The sequence below is a fragment of the Artemia sp. Qi Xiang Cuo genome, chromosome 20 (genome assembly GCF_049724085.1).
Source record: "Artemia sp. Qi Xiang Cuo chromosome 20, ASM4972408v1, whole genome shotgun sequence".
Lineage (NCBI taxonomy): Eukaryota > Metazoa > Arthropoda > Branchiopoda > Anostraca > Artemiidae > Artemia > Artemia sp. Qi Xiang Cuo.
In genome coordinates, this window is record NC_142813.1 from 5,457,737 (window position 1) to 5,481,082 (window position 23,346).

At 33.9% G+C, this 23,346-nt stretch overlaps 1 protein-coding gene across 1 annotated transcript in view; it reads right to left on the reverse strand.

The window, feature by feature from the left end:
* Nucleotides 1–5,408: 5,408 nt before the first annotated feature.
* The window catches only part of LOC148939800 (uncharacterized), an 82,890-nt gene continuing 64,952 nt past the window's right edge, over nucleotides 5,409–23,346 (reverse strand). Inside the window, exon 2 of the transcript XR_016143436.1 lies at nucleotides 5,409–5,665. The gene's annotated coding sequence lies outside the window, so the exon portion shown is untranslated. The remainder of the gene's footprint in view (nucleotides 5,666–23,346) is intronic.

A 23,346-nucleotide genomic window follows, 5' to 3' on the forward strand; every position in this document is an offset into this window, starting at 1 on the left:
AAGCTCTTTGCGGCTCAAAAAATATGAAGACTCTACGTTTGTGTTCTAATGATGTCCTCTGCTTCGGTGGCGAAACGGTTAATAATGTTGAAAGAATTTTCCAACAACATAATGGCCTGCTTGCAATTACTGAAGATAAGGATATATTTTGTATCTTTTCCGGTTGATTGAATACTTTGGCACTTCCTTTTACCTCATTTACACTAGGCTATAATATTGATAAAAGTCTTCTGAAATTAAGTTTAGTATCCTATGTAAGTCTGAAGTTTTTTTTAATTTGTTTTCAATTGATTGTAAAGAGCGCATGAATATTGCTATTTTTCTCTTGATACAAATATAAAAAACAGAGAAGGTTCTCAACAAGTGAAAGTAACAGCCGTGTTTTACCTATGGTTAGTTGCTCTGCCAGATCAACCAACTAAAAATCATACTTAAAGTCCTTTTTCTGACCTAACCCAAAATGTTTGAGTTAAGCTATTTTACTGTATTTTTCTATTGTCAGTTTTTATTTCTCCAGATTTTGTGTTTTGGAAGATACGAAGACCAGAATATGCCAAGATACTCTTAAGAATATCTTTAAGACCAATTAATAAGCATAATTAATAAAGAGACAATGGGACATAATTCGATATGTATTAAGAAATAATTCAATTTTAAAATTTTTCATCCAGGGATTTTTATCTTGTGGTGAAATTGATTTTTATAATATACCAACATGCTTTATCTAAAACTGCTATCAATACTAAAAAAAAAGTTGCCCAAAGGAAAAATTTGGCATATATCTCAGATTATTAACACTAAGTAACTTTAGCTGGTCCTTATTTCTTGTGTTTGAGTGAACTGATTCAACCGGAAAGAAAACAAATAGTGTCTGTGAAGCAAAATGTTTGAGGATTGTTACTGATGAGCATTTATAATGGTAGGGACATACTTATATCATATCAATAAAATTATATTCCTTGGCATGCTTGACAACATTAAACAATTGGAAACAGAAAAATAAAAACTTCAAAGTAGTTTATTTCTGTGTGTTTTACGAAAAGATGTAATCAAGACTTGTATTTTATGAAAATACGTAAAGACGTGTCTTTTACGTAAATCACGAAATTAATAGACGGTAAGTGTATTTTATGAAAAAATGTATATTTTACGTACATCACGAAATCAATAGACGGTAAGTGCACTGAATTTTTTGAATTATTTGTAATATCTCGGGGATGGCGTGAGGGTTCAATTTACAATTGTCAAAACTTGTGGGGGCCTTAAAGTACCTGACATTTTGACATATGTCAAAGACCACAATTTTTGCACCCAGGTAATCGAAATAATGTATTTGTAATATATCATGAAAGGTTTTGGGGGCAAATTTGATACTTAGGTACTACTGGGGGAAGGAATGGAAAGTTGGAGCGAAGTCATATTAAAGTTTTCGTCCATCATTCCGAATTTGCCGAAGCTGGGAAATAATGCCTGATTTTACAAAAAGCTTAAGTAATTAAATTGGATTGCAATCTCTGTTGGCAATGTAGTTTACGTTCTACATATAGCTAGTTAGCTATCTAGTTATAGTTATAGCTAACTAGTATAGTCATATAGCTAGTTAGTTTTGCATAAATTGCTGAAATGACAACATGTCATCTGATAAATTTTTAGGTTCATGGTCCCTGTTAAAGTTTTCGTATGCTTTTTCTCTGCAGTCCAGTGATTTTAATTTTTTTAATGTATGACTGAAAATTTTCCATTGCTAGATAGCTGAGATTCAGTCCTTCTATAAAGCTACATTTTTCAAATTTGTTTTAAATGGTTCTTTATATTAAAAAAAATGCTGTAAGCGTGCGAAAATAGGACAATATGCCCATAGTGAGTATTTTCAGTTGGAAATTATTTGCCAGTTTTATCTTTCTTTATAGAAGGTAAGCATTAAAATTTTTCCTTAATTTGACTAGGTAAATTTGTCGATTAACTGTATCGAAACTCTGATTGCATAATTCACCTTGGAAAGAAAATGTTCAGGACGTTGGTGGAAACTATTCTAACGGGTTAGATAATAGATTAAGAAAGCCTTGCCATGTTACTGGAAGACTAAAATCAACCTTACATAGATATAATTCTATACTTCAATAATTTCTATGAAATAAATTTGTGTAAAAAAAATTAATTGTATGTAGAAAAATAATCAATATCTTCTTCAAAATAATTTTGTATGGTGTCGATGCATAGCTTTATAAATATTTATGGGTAGTAAAGATGCATGGCTTTATGTATATATGTTTGGTCATATCAAAGCAGGCCCCTCTCTTCTCTCTCTCTCTCTGCATCTTCTAGATATAAACTAGGATTCATAAACAACCTATGTTGTTGTTATTTTTTCTCACTTGTGCTGCAGAAAGGAAAACATAAAAGGCGAAAAGATTGAAAGCCTGGTCTGAAACGTTTACATTAACACTGAAGATGAAGTTAATCTTCACTCGATTTGGTCTATTATAAAAATTTCGATTGTAAGCTGAATATAGTCCAAAGCGCCAAATTACACACCTTTTTTTTATTTTTTTGTCGCTCTATTCGAGTTTACTTTTGACTTGTTGAAAAGTGTGGATGTAGTTTTACTTGTTCAAAGCTAAGCTCACAGAAAAAATAATAATTTGAAAGCAATTCCTAGTCTAGTTCCAAGTCCGGATAGAATTACTATCGATAAGTCTAGGCTGAACACCCCAATGAACAACTTCCTAGCATAGTGTTTTGTATATATTGCCTAATCTGCTCTTCTTTTTTATATATTGAAGAAATTTATTTAGTAATATTCAGTGTTTTCTGTCCATTTTTGTGTATTAATCTATGCGTGTCTCTAGATGTGATGCTTTTGCCGGTAATTTCTTGTGTGTGCAGTTCTTAGTGCTCTTAGTGTATTTACTGAAACGCTTGGAAAAGCGTTGACTAATGTACTCTATGAAAGGCCAAAGTGTGTGTTAAATAGGGAAGTGGGAAACAGAGCGCAGTATTATTTTCTGACGTTTGATCTGCTCTTATTTCATTTTTTTCTGAGAAAAATATTTATTTGAAAGCTTTTGTGTATTTACTCCTGTTCCACTTAAATTACTTGATGGAATTTCTTTAATAAACTTAATAAACTTTAATTCCTCTGAAATTCATATTTTACTTTATTTGGGTAGTTGTAATGCTTAAGTAATTGATTCTAAGTTAAGTTCTGTTTTAATTTAAGCAGACGATCTATGATCGATTTTGCTGGTTATTAAAAGACATGTGTTGTAAGACCTTAAAGATCAAAGAAATACAATAGAGGGTGGAGAGCCTCAGGAATTCAATAAAAGGTGTTGGTTGGCATAGATGGCTTCCTCTTCTTCTTAAAAAAACACGTAAGTAACTCCCACAGTTCTAGGACTTCAAGATAGGTCGGATGTCGTTAACATTAGGTATAATCTAGATAAATACTAGTTTAAATGCGTAAAAGTCTAACAGACTCCATATGACACTTGCGGATTGGGATGACCTCATTTCAAAATGTTAGTTATTTTTAGTAGCCTACTGAAAACGGCTTGGCAAAGGTCCTTGCCGAAGTATCTGCTTTTTTCATGTTCGCTGATTTTCTGTCAACTGGATGATATTACCCTCGTTGTCATGCGAGGATGAAAGAGGGAAGCTTTGAATCGCTTTTGGTGGAGGAGGAGCAAACCCAGTTGTCATGACCTCATGTAGCTTGGTGCCGCAATGAGCTGTTAGTAGTAGAAGATTAATGACAGTAAAAAGGATTGTAAAATGCAAGCTTAAACTTTTTAAAGATAAGGTTTACAAAAATGAAAGACAATGCATTTTTTAGTTTAATTTAATTCACTTTTAATATCACGAATGCAATTCAACAATCAAATTAGTTCGATTTTGCGCAGTTGGTGTATCTTCACACTTTGTGGTGAGAGGGTTGTCAAACCTTGAGTTTCCCAGGATACAGCGTTGAACTGTTTGGGAGACTGAAACTGGATGACATTAAATAGAAAATTATGGTCCAAATAATTTTGTATTAAAAATAAATTGAAATATCTATGGGGTATAGAGATGTCAATAATTGTTGTAGCGGGACCAATAACCCTAATTTGTGAATCGAGCCCAAACTGTTATAACGCACATAAATTGTTTTGATTTTCGGCGGATGAGCATAAAAAATACTATTGCAAAGTTTAAATAAAAAAAGTCAATTTTTATTGTGACAGAAATAAATTTTTCTGGGAAAACTTATTAGCTTGAAGTTAGATTAGGCTCCTTGACATTAGCTTTGTGTCTCATTTGTTTGTTTCCGTCATGAATGTTTTCTTTTCTTTCCTCTTTCTCCTTCCTTTTATGTTTTTTTTCTCCTTTTTCTCTTTTCATTTATTTTTATGTGTTACTCGACATGCTTTTGATTTGCATTTTTATGTGTTTTTGCTGTGTCACCCCACGTATAATACTATTGCATAGTGGGTGAAAAATAAATGATAGAAATAGCATGTGGCAATGAAACAATGTCTCAAGAAAAAAATTATACATATTAGTCTTGGGTAAATATTTTAGGATAAAAAAAAGTATTTAGATATATTAATTTTATGGTCTATATGGTACTAAACTGACAAATCTCTCTTGCAAAGACCAAGCTTAACCTCTGCTTCAAGAACCAATAGCCATAGCATTGCTTCAATATGATAAATGTCATGTAGATGAAAGGTTATATAGAAATATTGTAAGAAATATGCTAAATCTCAATATTTTTAGATCGATCAAATTATTATGCTAAAGTTGTGAAATAAGTGAAGACACAAAAAAGTTTGGACCCAAGAAGCTTAAGCGTGAGTGGTAAAGTAAAATAGTGCTAGAGTAGAGGTTTAGGTTTAGAAGGAGAATATTGTCTAAACCTGAGGTATCTGATATAGCCCAAGGTAATGTTCAACTTAAAAAAAGCAATATTGTGTCAAGTAATTTTTGTTATCAACAAATCATTTGTATTTTGTTCTGAAAGATAATTAATAGCCAATTTGCATCTAGATATAGATAAATAGATATTTATTACGGGTAAAGCCTCTTTGGGACAAGGCAAAAACAAGACAACAAAAACACTTACGGATACTGTATAACACACCTAACAATACCATAACAGCAATAACAATAGCAAAAACAAAACCCATATTAAGCCGCATAATACCATAATGACAAATACTTAATACTCACACAAGTACTAACAATAGATAGATAAATATTTGATGCTTTGAAGCCACATAGGCCATGGCTACAAAAAAGAAAAATAACGAACAGAGAAGAAAACTCTCACACAATCAACATTTCTTCAAGCACTCCCCCCCCCTTTCCTTAAAGAAGTCTCTCTATGGGTTATTCCCAATTTAATGCATTTTGTAATCTTGTTTTATTTTTCCGTAATATTTTGATCCCACTACTGAGACCAACCCCTCCCATGTCCCAAAACTAATAATTTTTTTTCTTCAATCCTGTAATTCAGGACGGCCATGAAGTGACATAAACCATGAAGACAGCCATGAGCCATGAAGTGAAGCAGATCCTCACCATTGTTTCCACAAATGGGGCACATATAAAAATAGTGTTTGAATTCTACTGTCGGAGAATGCATGCTTAAGATTTTTGCCACAATATCGCTTAAGTATCCGTACTGAAATAAAAATAAGGCAAAACTTTAAATTCAGGAATAATAAATCTAGACCACATTTTATCTTAAAACTGCGTGAGGGAAAAAAAGAAGGGGTTCCGCCAATATTGATTTGATCCCCCCCCCAGCCAGAAGCCTAGCTGATGACAGACGTATAACAAAAAAGTCGCAGTGAGGACAAGAGAATTGTCTTGCCATCCCCCCAACACAAAATCCAGAAACATGTCTCGCCCCCTTCCTTACAGCCAAACTGTCTCTGAAAGTTTAACCGATACCTCAGTCGTTAAATAAAACAAGGTGGATGTATATAAATAGGTTATCTCTAGCATTTTTACTCATAGATGGGGGGGGGGGGGGGGGTAGAATACCATAGAAGGGTTTCTTCTAGCATTGCCGACGCCGTAAAATATATATAATAGACTGTGCCCTATCGTTGATGCCTATTAAAACATTAATTGACTGTTAATAACATAAAAAAAGCTCCAAACCTTCCATGTTAAATGGATGTCTTGCAGCATAATGCCCTTTGAATTACAGATGGAAGTATATGTGTTTGTGTCATTAAGACACAAATACATATACTTCCATGACTCACGACCATACTGCTAAGTTTGAGAATGAAATTATAACCGAATTAAAGAATCTAAAACAAAATGGCAAAATCACCCCACAATTGTATTATAAATTTCTCCCCCGAGGTAGCTTTTGCCCAAAGTTTTACGGTTTACCCAAATTACATAAGCAAGGTATTCCCTTAAGGCTAATTGTAGTATGTACGAAAGCCCCTGCTTCCAATATTGGAAAGTCGTTATATACAGCCTTCAAACCTTTGCTTTATTTCCAAAAGTTGCACATATGTAATTCGGTAGATTTAGTAGAAAAACTTAAAAGTGTAAGAATTTCAGAAAATACAATAGTAAGTAGTTTTGACATAGTTTCTGTGTATACAATAATTGATGTAGCAATATCTGAGCAGTTATTAAAAAATAAAATAGAAGAAAACTTTCATTTAATTAAAGATTCAACAACAGGAATAGATTGCGAGGTTTTAATGTCCCTTGTAAAAATTTGTAATAAGTATTCAATTTATTTTCAGTTTCGTAATTCTTTTTATCAGCAAAAAATGGTCTCCCTATGGGAGCACCGCTATCCGGGTTATTAGCGAACCTTTATGTAGAACACCTTGAAAATTGGCCTTTAAATTCATATTTTTAAAACATGTCTGTTGGGGGCGTTATATGGATGATGTAATATCACTCTGGAATTATGATCCCTATCTCACCCATTATAAAAACCCGGACCGGGGTGCGAGTGCTCCAGAGAACGTAGAAAAATAAGCGGCATCAGATCTTTTCACGGGTAGACAAGTCAGACGCGAAACAATCGGAAACAAGTGGAAACCCGCTGTTACGAATAATGCACTTTGTAACCATTTCTCATTGATAGACGCAAAGACACTGATCCATAACTGCACGAAGAAGTGGGAGGAGCTTTTTGTTCGTACCGAGAACGAAGACCAGAAATAATCTGCGATAAGCTTAGTGGATAATTATATAAACTGTGTTTCATGTGATCAAATTAAAAAAAAAAAATTTTACTGTCCTCTGTTTCATCCTATTATTCAAATCATCAATTAAGATCATTCATACCAAATTGAGGCGCAATTTTGTCAAAATTCTGGGGGGGGGGAGGGCAAAGCTGGAAAAAGTTTCCCAATCAAGTGAAAATAACAGTCAAAATTGAAAAAATCAGCCATATAGTACCATAAAGGCAAAAATATACTAAAGAGAACTGACCCATTTCTGTTGATGCTTCAATTATGCAGGCTTATCTTGGTTTTGTAAAGATTTTTGAAGATTTTCATCAGATGGGGAAGAGGGGAAACTCAGGTCCTGGGGCTGTTGCTGCTCCCCCCTGCTCAATAGCAAATTGCACTCCTGCGTTGAGCTCTTATCCAAAAGCTAGCGTAATGCTTGCATTCAGCAACAAAAGTCCCGGTACCAAAACCACTACTGCCTAGTGAATCAAATCAAGCGGCAAATTGAGCAGTGTTATAGACTTTATACTATAGTATCATATACAATACTATTTCATGATACTACAGTATTTTATGTACAAAGTTATGTGCTATAAGAGTTGCATACAGTCAAAAAAGGCGCATAACAGTAGTCAAAGTCAAAACTATCAACATTAAAAACTACCTCGTCACGTAAAAATGACGGTCCTGACTCTCCAGGTGCTTGGAGACAACTGACTAGCTACTGGTTCGTTAGGTAGGAACGTTCTCTACCGAATCCAGTCGGCGCGTGCACGCTCCGAAGTACAGTCGCAGCGGAATAAAATCAGTCCTATTCAAACAATTATCAGTATCAAACAATCAATATCAAACAATTCAGCTCAAACTTCATACTTATAATCAAATTTATACAATTTTACTATTCTATAGACCAATCCCTAAAATTGTTTTTGAATGCTCCAACACCAAGCAATAGTTTTCAAAAGGCATTTCAGAACAAGTTCTTTTCTTAATGCCCTTCCTAAACCCATTTTACAAATTGAAGTACCCATCCTTTTCACCCACAACTTTACTTTACAGCTTTTTGGATATCTCAACACCAAGCAATACCTTTCAAAAGGCATTTCAGAGAAAGTTCTTTTCTTAATATCCCTCCTAAACCCATTTTACAAGTTGAAGTACCCATCCTTTTCACCCAAAGCTTTACTTGACAGCTTTTTGGATACCTGAACACCAAGCAATACTTTCAAAAGAGATTTCAGAACAACTTCTTTTCTTAATGTCCCTTCTAAACCCATTTTACAAGTTGAAGTACCGATCCTTTTCACCCACAACTTTACTTTACAGCTTTTTGGATACCTCAACACCAAGCAATGCTTCTCAAAAGGTATTTCAGAGCAAGTTCTTTTCTTAGTGACCCTCCTAAACACATTTTACAAGTTGAAGTACCCATCCTTTTCATCCAAAACTTTACTTTACAGCTTTTTGGATACCTCAACACCAAGCAATACCTTTCAAAAGGCATTTCAGCATAAGTTATTTTCTTAATGTCCCTCCTAAGCCCATTTTACAAGTTGAAGTACCCATCCTTTTCACCCACAACTTTACTTTACAGCTTTTTGGATACCTCAACACCAAGCAATGCTTTTCAAAAGGCATTTCAGAACAAGTTCTTTTCTTAATGTCCCTCTTAAACCCATTTTACAAGCTGAAGTACCCATCCTTTTCACCCGCATCTTTACTTTACAGCTTTTTGGATACCTCAACACCAAGCAATACCTTTCAAAAGGCATTTCAGAATAAGTTCTTTTTTTAATGTCCCTCCTAAACCCATTTTACAAGTTGAAGTACCCATCCTTTTTACCCACAACTCTACTTTACAGCTTTTGAATGCTCCAACACCAAGCCATACTTTTCAATAGGCAGTTCAGAACATATTCTTTTCTTAATGTCCCTCCTAAACACCTTTTATAAGTTGAAGCACCCATCCTTTTCACCTAGAGCTTTACTATACTGCTTTGTTGAATGCTCCATCACCCAGCAATACTTTTTAAAGGCATTTCAGAGAAAGTTATTTTCTTAAAATCATTCCTAAACCCATTTTACAAGTTGAAGTTCCCATCCTTTTCACCCACAACTTTACTTTACAGCTTTTTGAATGCCCCAACACCAAGCAATACTTTTCAAAGGCATTTCACAACAAGTTCTTTTCTTAATGTCTCTCCTAAACCCATTTTACAAATTGAAGTACCCATCCCTTTTACCCAAAACTTTACTTTACAGCTTTTTGAATGCTCCAACACCAAGCAATACTTTTCAAAAGGCATTTCAGAACAAGTTCTTTTCTTAATGTCCCTCCTAAACCCATTTTACAAGTTGAAGTGCCCATCCTTTTCACTCACAACTTCACTTTACAGCTTTTTGGATACCTCAAAACCAAGCAATACATTTCAAAGGCATTTCAGAACAAGTTATTTTCTTAATGTCCTTCCTAAACCCATTTTACAAGTTGAAGTTCCCATCTTTACAGCTTTTTGAATGCCCCAACACCAAGCAATACTTTTCAAAGGCATTTCAGAACAAGTTCTTTTCTTAATATCCCTCCTAAACTCATTTTACAAGTTGAAGTTCCCAACCTTTTCACCCTACTTTAAAGCGTTTTGAATGCCCCAACACCAAGCAATACTTTTCAAAGGCATTTCACAACAAGTTCTTTTCTTAATGTCCCTCCTAAACCCATTTTACAAATTGAAGTACCCATCCCTTTTACCCACAACTTTACTTTACAGCTTTTTGAATGCTCCAACACCAAGCAATACTTTTCAAAAGGCATTTCAGAACAAGTTATTTTCTAAATGTCCCTCCTAAACTCATTTTACAAGTTGAAATACCCATCCTAATCACCCACAACTTTACTATACTGCTTTTTTGAATGCTCCAACACCAAACAATATTTTTCAAAAGGCATTTCAGAACAATTTATTTTCTTAATGTTCTTCGTAAACCCATTTTACAAGTTGAAGTTCCAATTCTTTCCACCCACAACTTTACTTTACAGCTTTTTGAACGCCACAACACCAAGCAATACTTTTCAAAAGACATTTCAGAACAAGTTTTTTTATTCTTAATGTCCATCCTAAACCCATTTTACAATTTGAATTTCCCATCCTTTCCACCAACAACTTTATTTTAAGGCTTTTTGAATCCCCCAACATCAAGCAATATTTTTTAAAAGTCATTTAAGGACAAGTTCTTTTCCTAACGTCCCTCCTAGACCCATTTTACAAGTTGAAGTACCCATCCTTTTCACCACAACTTTACTTTACAACTTTTTTTCTTAATGTCCCTCCTAAACCCATTTTACAAGTTGAAGTACCCAACTTTTTCATCCAGAACTATACTTCACCGCTTTTTGAACGCTCCAACACCAAGCAATACTTTTCAAAAGGCATTTCAGAACATGTTCTTTTTTTAATGTCCCTCCTAAACCCATTTGATAAGTTGAAGTACCCATCATTTTCACCACAACTTTACTATACAACTTTTTTGCACACTACAATATCACTCAAGGTTCCACTTCAGTTCAGATTTTTCTGAAAGAGATGAAAAAATTTAAATTACTGTTCCAAATTTTTTATATAAGATAGACAGTTCAAGTTATCTTCTGAATTTTATTAAAGAACTTACAGTTCAATTCTAATTTTTTCCAGAGAAAATAAAAATCTTCCACTTCAGTTCTTAATTTCACAAAGACACAAGGAAATTTAAAGTTCTATTTGAAATTTTTCCGTAGAAGATATAAAAAGCTATACCATAATTGTGAATATTTTCCCCGAAGATAAAAAGTTCGACTTCAATTTTAAATTTTCTCAACGAAGGGAAGAAAAGTTCAAGTTCTTTAAACCCATTTTACAAGTTGAGATACCCATCCTTTTCACTCACAACTTTACTATGCTGCTTTTTTGAATGCTCCAACACCCAGCAATACTTTTCAAAAGGCATTTCAGAACAAGTTATTTTCTTAATGTCCTTCCTAAACCCATTTTACAAGTTGAATTTCCCATTCTTTTCACCCACAACTTTACTTTTCAGCTTTTTGAATGCCCAAACACCAAGCAATACTTTTCAAAGGTATTTCAGAGCAAGTTATTTTCTTAATGTCCCTCCTAAACACATTTTAAAAATTGAAGAACCCATCCCTTTTGCCCAAAACTTTACTTTACAGCTCTTTCAATGCTCAAACATCAAGCAATACTTTTCAAAAGGCATTTCAGAACAAGTTCTTTTCTTAATGTCTCTCCTAAACCCATTTTACAAGCTGAAGTACCCTTCCTTTTCACCCACAACTTTACTTTACAGATTTTTGGATATCTCAAGACCAAGCAATACCTTTCAAAAGCCATTTCAGAGCAAGTTCTTTTCTTAATGTCCCTCCTAAATCCATTTTACAAGTTGAAGTACCCATCTTTTTCCTCCACAACTTTGCTTTACAGCTTTTTGGATACCTCAACACCAAGTAATACTTTCAAAAGATATTTCAGAACAATTTCTTTTCTTAATGTCCCTTCTAAACCCATTTTACAAGATGAAATACCCATCCTTTTCACCCAAAACTTTACAGCTTTTTGGATACCTCAACACCAAGCAATACTTTTAAAAAGGCATTCAGAGCAAGTTCTTTTCTTAGTGACCCTCCTAAACCCATTTTACAAGCTGAAGTACCCTTCCTTTTCACCCACAACTTTACTTTACAGCTTTTTGGATACCTCAACACCAAGCAATACTTTTCAAAAGGCATTTCAGAACAAGTTCTTTTCTTAAAACCCTCTTAAACCCATTTTACAAGTTGAAGTACCCATCCTTTTCACTCACAACTTTACTTTACAGCTTTTCTGATACCTCAACACCAAGTAATACCTTTCAAAAGGCATTTCACAATAAGTTCTTTTCTTAATGTCCCTCCTAAACCCATTTTACAAGTTGAAGTACCCATCCTTTTTACCCACAACTCAACTTTACAGCTTTTGAATGCTCCAACACCAAGCAATACTTTTCAAAAGGCATTTCAGAACATGTTCTTTTCTTAATTTCCCTCCTAAACCCATTTTACAAATTGAAGTACCCATCCCTTTTACCCACAACTTTACTTTACAGCTTTTTGAATGCACCAACACCAAGCAATACTTTTCAAAAGGCATTTTAGAACAAGTTATTTTCTTAATGTCCCTCCTAAACCCATTTTACAAGTTGAAGTACCCATCCTTTTCACCACAACTTTACTTTACAGCTTTTTGGATACCTCAAGACCAAGCAATACTTTTCAAAAGCCATTTCAGAACAAGTTCTTTTCTTAATGTCCCTCTTAAACCCATTTTACAAGTTGAAGAACCCATCCTTTTAACCCACAACTTTACTTTACAGCTTTTTGGAAACCTCAACACCAACCAATGCTTTAAAAAGACATTTCAGAACAATTTCTTTTCTTAATGTCCCTTCTAAACCCATTTTACAAGATGAAGTACCCATCCTTTTCACGCACAACTTTACTTTACAGCTTTTTGGATGCCTCAACACCAAGAAATACATTTCAAAAGGCATTCAAAGCAAGTTCTTTTCTTAGTGAGCCTCCTAAACCCATTTTACAAGCTGAAGTACCCTTCCTTTTCACCCACAACTTTACTTAACAGCTTTTTGGATACCTCAACACCAAGCAATACTTTTCAAAAGGCATATCTGAACAAGTTCTTTTCTTAATGTCCCTCTTAAACCCATTTTACAAGTTGAAGTACCCATCCTTTTCACCCACAACTTTACTTTACAGCTTTTTGGATACCTCAACACCAAGAAATACCTTTCAAAAGGCATTTCACAATAAGTTCTTTTCTTAATGTACCTCCTAAACCCATTTTACAAGTTGAAGTACCCATCCTTTTTACCCACAACTCAACTTTACAGCTTTTGAATGCTCCAACGCCAAGCAATACTTTTCAAAAGGCATTTCAGAACATGTTCTTTTCTTAATGTCCCTCCTAAACCCATTTTAAACGTTGAAGTACCCATCCTATTCACCCACAACTTTACTTTACAGCTTTTTGGATACCTCAACACCAAGCAATACTTTCAAAAGACATTTCAGAACAACTTCTTTTCTTAATGTCCCTCCTAAATCCATTTTACAATTTGAAGTACCCATCCTTTTCACCCACACCTTTACTATACTGCTTTTTTGAATGCTCCAAAACCCAGCTATACTTTTCAAAAGTCATTTCAGAACAAGTTATTTTCTTAATGTTCTTCCAAAACCCGTTTTACAAGTTGAAGTTCCCATCCTTTTCACCAAGAACTTTACTTTACAGCTTTTTGAATGCCCCAACACCAAGCAATACTTTTCAAAGGCATTTCACAACAAGTTCTTTTCTTAATATCTCTCCTACACCCATTTTACAAATTGAAGTACCCATCCCTGTACCCACAACTTTTTTTACAGCTTTTTGAATGCTCCAACACCAAGCAATACTTTTCAAAAGGCATTTTAGAACAAGTTATTTTCTTAATGTCCCTCCTAAACCCATTTTACAAGTTGAAGTACCCATCCTTTTCACCACAACTTTACTTTACAGCTTTTTGGATATCTCAAGACCAAGCGATACTTTTCAAAAGGCATTTCAGAGCAAGTTATTTTCTTAATGTCCATAAACCAATTTTACAAGTTGAAGTACCCATCTCTTTCACACACAACTTTAATATACTACTTTTTTGAATGCCCAAGACCAAGCAATAATTTTCAAAGGGCATTTCAGAACCAGTTCTTTTCTTAATGTCCTTCCTAAACCCATTTTACAAGTTGAAGTACCCTTCCTTTTCACCACAAATTTACTTTACAGCTTTTTGGATACCTCAACACCAAGCAATACTTTTCAAAAGGCATTTCAGAACAAGTTCTTTTCTTAATGTCCCTCTTAAACCCATTTTACAAGTTGAAGTACCCATCCTTTTCACCCACAACTTTACTTTACAGCTTTTTGGATACCTCAACACCAAGCAATACTTTCAAAATATATTTCAGAACAACTTCTTTTCTTAATGTCCCGTCTAAACCCATTTTACAAGTTGAAGTACCCATTCTTTTCACCCACAACTTTACTTTACAGCTTTTTGGATACCTCAACACCAAGCAATACTTTTAAAAAGGCATTCAGAGCAAGTTCTTTTCTTAGTGACCCTTCTAAACCCATTTTACAAGCTGAAGTACCCATCCTTTTCACCCACAACTTTACTTTACAGCTTTTTGAATGCTCCAACACCAAGCAATACTTTTCAAAAGGCATTTTAGAACAAGTTCTTTTCTTAGTGTCCCTCCTAAACCCATTTTACAAGTTGAAGTACCCATCCTTTTCACCACAACTTTACTTTAAAGCTTTTGGGATGCCTCAACACCAAGCAATACTTTTCAAAAGGCATTTCAGAACAAGTTCTTTTCTTAATGTCCCTCTTAAACCCATTTTACAAGTTGAAGTACCCATCCTTTTCACCCACAACTTTACTATGCTGCTTTTTTGAATGCTCAAACACCCAGCAATACTTTTCAAAAGGCATTTCAGAACAAGTTATTTTCTTAATGTCCTTCCTAAACCCATTTTACAAGTTAAAATTCCCATCCTTTTCACCAACAACTTTACTTTATAGCTTTTTGAATGCCCCAACACCAAGAAATACTTTTCAAAAGGCAATTCATAATAAGTTCTTTTCTTTGTGTCTCTCCTATACCCATTTTACAAATTCAAGAACCCATACCTTTGACACATAACTTTACTCTAAAGCTTTTTGAATGCTCCAACACCAAGCAATACTTTTCAAAAGGCATTTCAGAACAAGTTCTTTTCTTAATATCCTTCCTAAACCCATTTTACAACTTGAAGTACCCTTCCTTTTCACCACAACTTTACTTTACAGCTTTTTGGATATCTCAACACCAAGCAATACTTTTCAAAAGGCATTTCGGAGCAAGTTCTTTTCTTAATGTCCCTCCTAAACCCATTTTACAAGTTGAAGTACCCATCTTTTTCACTCACAACTTTACTTTACATCTTTTTGGATGCCTCAACACCAAGCAATACCTTTCAAAAGGCATTTCACAATAAGTTCTTTTCTTAATGTCCCTCCTAAATCCATTTTACAAGTTGAAGTACCCATCCTTTTTACCCAAAACTCAACTTTACAGCTTTTTAATGCTCCAACACCAAGCAATACTTTTCAAAAGGCATTTCAGAACATGTTCTTTTCTTAATTTCCCTCCTAAACCCATTTTAAACGTTGAAGTACCCATCCTATTCACCCACAACTTTACTTTACAGCTTTTTGGATACCTCAACACCAAGCAATACTTTCAAAATATATTTCAGAACAAGTTATTTTCTTAATGTCCCTCCTAAATCCATTTTAAAAGTTGAAGTACCCATCCTTTTCACCCACAACTTTACTATACTGCTTTTTTGAATGCTGCAACACCAAGCAATACTTTTCAAAAGTCTTTTCAGAACAAGTTATTTTCTTAATGTCCTTCCTAAACCCATTTTACAAGTTGAAGTTTCCATCCTTTTCACTCATAACTTTACTTTACATCTTTTTGAATGCCCCAACACCAAGTAATACTTTTAAAAGGCATTTCAGAACAAGTTCTTTTCTTAATATCCCTCCTAAACCCATTTTACAAATTGAAGTACCCATCCCTTTTACCCGCAACTTTACTTTACAGCTTTTTGAATGCTCCAACACCAAGCAATACTTTTCAAAAGGCATTTCAGAACAAGTGCTTTTCTTAATGTCCCTCTTAAACCCATTTTACAAGTTGAAGTACCCATCCTTTTCACCCCCAACTTTACTTTACAGCTTTTTGGATACCTCAATACCAAGCAATACCTTTCGAAAGGCAATTCACAATAAGTTCTTTTCTTAATGTCCCTCCTTAACCCATTTTACAAGTTGAAGTACCCATCCTTTTTACCCACAACTCTACTTTACAGCTTTTGAATGCTCCAACACCAAGCAATACTTTTCAAAAGGCATTTCAGAACATATTCTTTTCTTACTGTCCCTCCTATACCCATTTTACAAGTTGAAGCACCCATTCTTTTCACCCACAACTTTACTTTTCAGCTTTTTGAATGCCCCATCACCCAGCAATACTTTTCAAAGGTATTTCACAAAGAGTTCTTTTCTTAATATCTCTCCTAAACACATTTTAAAAATTGAAGTACCCATCCATTTTGCCCAAAACTTTACTTTACAGCTCTTTGAATGCTCCAACCCCAAGCAATACTTTTCAAAAGGCATTTCAGAACAAGTTCTTTTCTTAATGTCCCTCCTAAACCCCTTTTACAATTTGAAGTGCCCATCTTTTTCACTCACAACTTCACTTTACAGCTTTTTGGACACCTCAACACCAAGTAATACCTTTCAAAGGCATTTCAGAACAAGTCATTTTCTTAATGTCCTTCCTAAGCCCATTTTACAAGTTGAAGTTCCAATCCTTTTCACTCACAACTTTACTTTACAGCTTTTTGAATGCCCCAATACCATGCAATACTTTTCAAAGGCATTTCAGAACAAGTTCTTTTCTTAATATCCCTCCTAACCACAATTTAATAATTGAAGTACCCATCCTTTTCACCCACAACTTCACTTTACAGCTTTTTGAATGCTCCAACACCAAGCAATACTTTTCAAAAGGCATTTCAGAACAAGTTATTTTCTTAATGTCCTTCCTAAACTCATTTTACAAGTTGAAGTTCACATCCCTTTCACCCTACTTTACAGCTTTTTGAATGCCCCAACACCAAGCAATACTTTTCAAAGGCATTTCACAACAAGTTCTTTTCTTAATGTCCCTCCTAAACCCATTTTACAAATTGAAGTACCCATCCTTTTCATCCACAACTTTACTTTACAGCTTTTTGGATACCTCAACACCAAGCAATACTTTAAAAAGATATTTCAGAACAATTTCTTTTCTTAATGTCCCTTCTAAACCCATTTTACAAGTTGAAGTACCCATCCTTTTCACCCACAACTTTACTTTACAGCTTTTTGGATACCTCAACACCAAGCAATACTTTTAAAAAGGCATTCAAAGCAAGTTCTTTTCTTAGTGACCCTCCTAAACCCATTTTACAAGCTGAAGAACCCTTCCTTTTCACCCACAACTTTACGTTACAGCTTTTTGGATACCTCAACACCAAGCAATACTTTTCAAAAGGCATTTCAGAACACGTTCTTTTCTTAATGTCCCTCTTAAACCCATTTTACAAGTTGAAGTACCCATCCTTTTCACTCACAACTTTACTTTACAGCTTTTTGGATACCTCAACACCAAGAAATACCTTTCAAAAGGCATTTCACAATAAGTTCTTTTCTTAATGTACCTCCTAAACCCATTTTACAAGTTGAAGTACCCATCCTTTTTACCCACAACTCAACTTTACAGCTTTTGAATGCTCCAACTCCAAGCAATACTTTTCAAAAGGCATTTCAGAACATGTTCTTTTCTTAATGTCCCTCCTAAACCCATTTTAAAAGTTGAAGTACCCATCCTTTTCACCCACAACTTTACTTTACAGCTTTTTGGATACCTCAACACCAAGCAATACTTTCAAAAGACATTTCAGAACAACTTCTTTTCTTAATGTCCCTCCTACATCTATTTTACAAATTGAAGTACTCATCCCTTTTACCCACAACTTTAGTTTACTGCTTTTTTGAATGCTCCAACACCAAAAAATATTTTTCAAAAGGCATTTTAGAACGAGTTGTTTTCTTAATGTTCATCCTTAACCCATTTTACAAGTTGAAGTTTCCATGCTTCTCATCCAGAACTTTACTTTACATCTTTTTGAATGCGCCAAGTCCAAGCAATACTTTTCAAAGGCATTTCACAACAAGTTCTTTTCTTAATGTCTCTCCTAAACCCATTTTACAAATTGAAGTACCCATCCCTTTACCCACAACTTTTTTTACAGCTTTTTGAATGCTCCAACACCAAGCAATACTTTTCAAAAGGCATTTCAGAACAAGTTCTTTTCTTAATGTCCCTCCTAAACCCATTTTACAAGTTGAAGTACCCATCCTTTTCACCACAACTTTACTTTACAGCTTTTTGGATGCCTCAACACCAAGCAATACTTTTCAAAAGGCATTTCAGAACAAGTTCTTTTCTTAATGTCCCTCTTAAATCCATTTTACAAGTTGAAGTACCCATCCTTTTCACCCACAACTTTACTATGCTGCTTTTTTGAATGCTCCAACACCAAGCAATACTTTTCAAAAGGCATTTCAGAACAAGTTCTTTTCTTAATGTCCTTCCTAAACCCATTTTAAAAGTTGAAGTACCCTTCCTTTTCACCACAAATTTACTTTACAGCTTTTTGGATACATCAACACCAAGCAATACTTTTAAAAAGGCATTTCAGAACAAGTTCTTTTCTTAATGTCCCTCTTAAACCCATTTTACAAGTTGAAGTACCCATCCTTTTCACCCACAACTTTACTTTACAGCTTTTTGGATACCTCAACACCAAGCAATACTTTCAAAATAGATTTCAGAACAACTTCTTTTCTTAATATCCCGTCTAAACCCATTTTACAAGTTGAAGTACCCATTCTTTTCACCCACAACTTTACTTTACAGCTTTTTGGATACCTCAACACCAAGCAATACTTTTAAAAAGGCATTCAGAGCAAGTTCTTTTCTTAGTGACCCTTCTAAACCCATTTTACAAGCTGAAGTACCCTTCCTTTTCACCCACAACTTTACTTTTCAGCTTTTTGAATGCCCCAACACCAAGCAATACTTTTCAAAGGTATTTCAGAACAAGTTCTTTTCTTAGTGTTTCTCCTAAACACATTTTAAAAATTGAAGTACCCATCCCTTTTGCCCAAAACTTTACTTTACAGCTCTTTGAATGCTCCAACACCAAGCAATACTTTTCAAAAGGCATTTCAGAATATATTCTTTTCTTAATGTCCCTCCTATACCCATTTTACAAGTTGAAGCACCCATGCTTTTCAACCACAACTTTACTTTACAGCTTTTTGAATGCCCCAACACCAAGAAATACTTTTCAAAGGTATTTCACAGTAAGTTCTTTTCTTAGTGTTTCTCCTAAACACATTTTAAAAATTGAAGTACCCATCCCTTTTACCCAAAACTTTACTTTACAGCTTTTTGAATGCTCCAACACCAAGCAATACTTTTCAAAAGGCATTTCCGAACAAGTTCTTTTCTTAATGTCCCTCCTAAACCCCTTTTACAAGTTGAAGTGCCCATCTTTTTCACTCACAACTTAACTTTACAGCTTTTTGTATACATCAACACCAAGTAATACATTTCAAAGGCATTTCAGAAAAATCTATTTTCTTAATGTCCTTTCTAAACCCATTTTACAAGTTGAAGTTCCAATCCTTTTCACCCAAAACTTTACTTTAAAGCTTTTTGAATGCCCCAACACCATGCAATACTTTTCAAAAGGCATTTCAGAACAAGTTCTTTTCTTAATATCTCTCCTAAACCCAATTTAAAAATTGAAGTACCTATCCTTTTCACACAAAACTTTACTTTACAGCTTTTTGAATGCTCTAACACCAAGCAATACTTTTCAAAAGGCATTTCAGAACAAGTTATTTTCTTAATGTCCTTCCTAAACTCATTTTACAAGTTGATTTTCCCATCCTTCTCACCCTACTTTACAGCTTTTTGAATGCCCCAACACCAAGAAATACTTTTCAAAAGGCATTTCACAACAAGTTCTTTTCTTAATGTCCTTCCTAAACTCATTTTACAAGTTGAAGTTCACATCCCTTTCACCCTACTTTACAGCTTTTTGAATACCCCAACACCAAGCAATACTTTTCAAAGGCATTTCACAACAAGTTATTTTCTTAATGTCCCTCCTAAACCCATTTTACAAATTGAAGAACCCATCCCTTTTACCCGCAAATTTACTATACAGCTTTTTGAATGCTCAAACACCAAGCAATACTTTTCAAGAGGCATTTCAGAACTAGTTCTTTTCTTAATGTCCCTCCTAAACCCATTTTACAAGTTGAAATACCCATCCTTTTCACCCACAACTTTACTATACTGCTTTTTTGAATGCTCCAACACAAAACAATATTTTTCAAAAGGCATTTCAGAACAAGTTATTTTCTTAATGTCCTTCCTAAACCCATTTTACAAGTTGAAGTTCCCATCCTTTTCACCCACAACTTTACTTTACAGCTGAATGCCCCAACACCAAGCAATACTTTTCAAAAGGTATTTCAGGACAAGTTATTTTCTTAATATACCTCCTAAGCCCAATTTACAAATTGAAGTACCTATCCTTTTCACACACAACTTTACTTTACAGCTTTTTGAATGCTACAACACCAAGCAATACTTTTCAAAAGGCATTTCAGAACACGTTATTTTCTTAGTGTCCTCCATAAACCCATTTTAGAGGCTAAAGTACCCATTCTTCTCACACACAACTTTACTCTACATTTTTTTGAACGCCATCACACGAAGCAATACTTTTCAAACGACATTTAAGACAAAATTCTTTTATTCTTAATACTCCTCCTAAATTCATTTTATAAGTTGAATTACCCATCCTTTTCCCCAAGGTCTTTATTTTAAAGCTTTCTGAATGCCCCAACACCTAGCAATAGTATTTAAAAAGCATTTCAGAAAAAAAGTTCTTTTCTTAATTTCTCTCCCAAACCCATTTTACAAGATCAAATACACATCCTTTTCACCACAACTTTACTTTACAACTTTTTTCTTATTGTCCCTCCTAAACCCATTTTACAAGTTGAAGTACCCATCTTTTTCACCCAGAACTATACTTTACAGGATTTGGAATGTCCCAACACCTAGCAATAGTCTTCAAAAGGCATTTCAGAACAAGTTCTTTTCTATATCGCTCCTACACGCATTTTACAAGTTAAAGTACCAATCCCTTTCACCACAACTTTACTTTACATCTTTTTTACACATCACAATATCATTCAAGATTCCTCTTTAGTTCAGATTTTTCCCAAAGAGATGAAAAAATTTAAAATACTGTTCTAAATTTTTCATAGAAGATAGAAAGTTCAAGTTATCTTCTGAATTTTATTAAAGAACTTACAGTTCAATTCTAATTTCTCCAGAGAAAATAAAAATCTTCCATTTCAGTTCTTAATTTCACAGACACAAGGAAATTTAAAGTTCTATTTGAAATTTTTCCGTAGAAGATAGAAAAAGCTATACCATAGCTGTGAATATTCTCCCGGAATATAAAAAGTTCTACTTCAATTTTAAATCTTCTCAACAAAGTGAAGAAAAGTTCAAGTTCTAGTCTGAATTTTCTCAATGAAAAAAGAAATTAGTTATTGATCAATTCTATTTTTTCCAAATAGTATAAAAAAGGTTCCACTTCAGTTCAGATTTTTCTCAAAGAGATGAAAAAATATAAAATACTGTTCCAAATTTTTCTTAGAACATAGAAAAGTTCAAGTTCTTTTCTGAATTTTACCAAAGAACACACTTCAATTCTAATTTCTCCAGAGAAAATAAAAATCTTCCTCTCAATTCTTTATTTCACAAAGACACAAGAAAGTTTAAAGTTCTATTCTAAATTTTTTCCTTAGAAGATAGAAAAATTATACCTTAGTTGTGAATATTTTCCCGAAAGATAAACAGTTCTATTTCAATTTTACATTTTCTCAACGAAGTGAAGAAAAGTTCAAGCTCTCTTCTGAATTTTCTCAATGAAAAAGAAATAAGTTACAGATCAAGTCTATTTTCCAAGAAAAAATAAAAACTTTCCACTTCAGTTCAGATTTTTCTCAAAGAGATGGAAAAATTTAAATTACTGTTCTAAATTTTTTATAGAAGATAGAAAAAGTTATACTTTGATCATGAAAAGTTAACTCAAGTCTGAATTTTATTAAAGAACTTACAGTTCAATTCTAATTTCTCCAGAGAAAAATAAAAATCTTCCACTTCAGTTCTTAATTTCACAAAGACACAAAGAAATTTAAAGTTCTCTTTTGAATTTTCTTAGAGAAAAGAAAAAAGTTATAGTTCAATTCTAATTTTTTTCAACGAAAATGAAAAATCTTCAACTTTTTAATAAACATTCGAAGCGCCTAACATGCTAAAGTTTCCTAAGATAATAGGAATATAACAAAGTAATGCATAAAATATTTTTATTGAAGTAACAACATAAAAATATGTTACAGACATTATTTTACATTATTAACATTATTGAACAACATTGAACATTCTGAATCTGTTCCATAAAATAATTTATCGAGTTCTCTCTCTTGATACTAGAGTTACTCGCTTCTCTTAGTTCATAACCACTAGAATAATCATTCATCCATTTTGAGTCATATACAATTTCCACTGGAATGTCACCTACTGATTCAATACACGTTTCATCCCAGGTATTATTTGATTCATTGACCAATAGTAGTAATAATGCTCACTTGTGCTTCTTTTTCCGATCAATTTGTCATTATATTCATTAGTGATATTGTCTGCCAGTGCTCTTTTTATTTTACCGGCAATTTCACTGTCTATTATCACATTATTTTTACAGAGGCAACAGTTCTGGCACGTTGACAAGATATGATTTATAATGTTGGTGCAGAAGTAGGGCCTTTTTTTACTTTCTGCTTTCATTCGAACTCTAAAACCAGAACGATAATAATACGATCTATCAACGGCTTACATGTTACCAGAAACATTAGCTAGAAGTTGCCCCTTTTCATCAACTATTATTTTTATGTTGGCATTCTCTTTTAGTACTAACTTCTCTGGAAATGATACTTTCACATATCCACCTTTTGAACGATGAAAATTTTTGACTACTCTAAAGGAATTTAACTCCTCCCTGTCATGACAACGTATGCACACATTCCCAATAAGATCTCCACTACTACTTGTTTCATAGTTCAAATATATCTCTTTGTCAGCATTCAAGACAACAATGACTTTATCATCAGCACACACTTTCTTCGAATAATTCATTTTCTTGTCTATTTTTAAAAATATGGTGTAGGCGTTTATCCCTCCAATGGCAAAAAATGACTGATTTAACGCACGCAAAAAACTAGATAGTCTCGATAACCTACCATGGAGTAC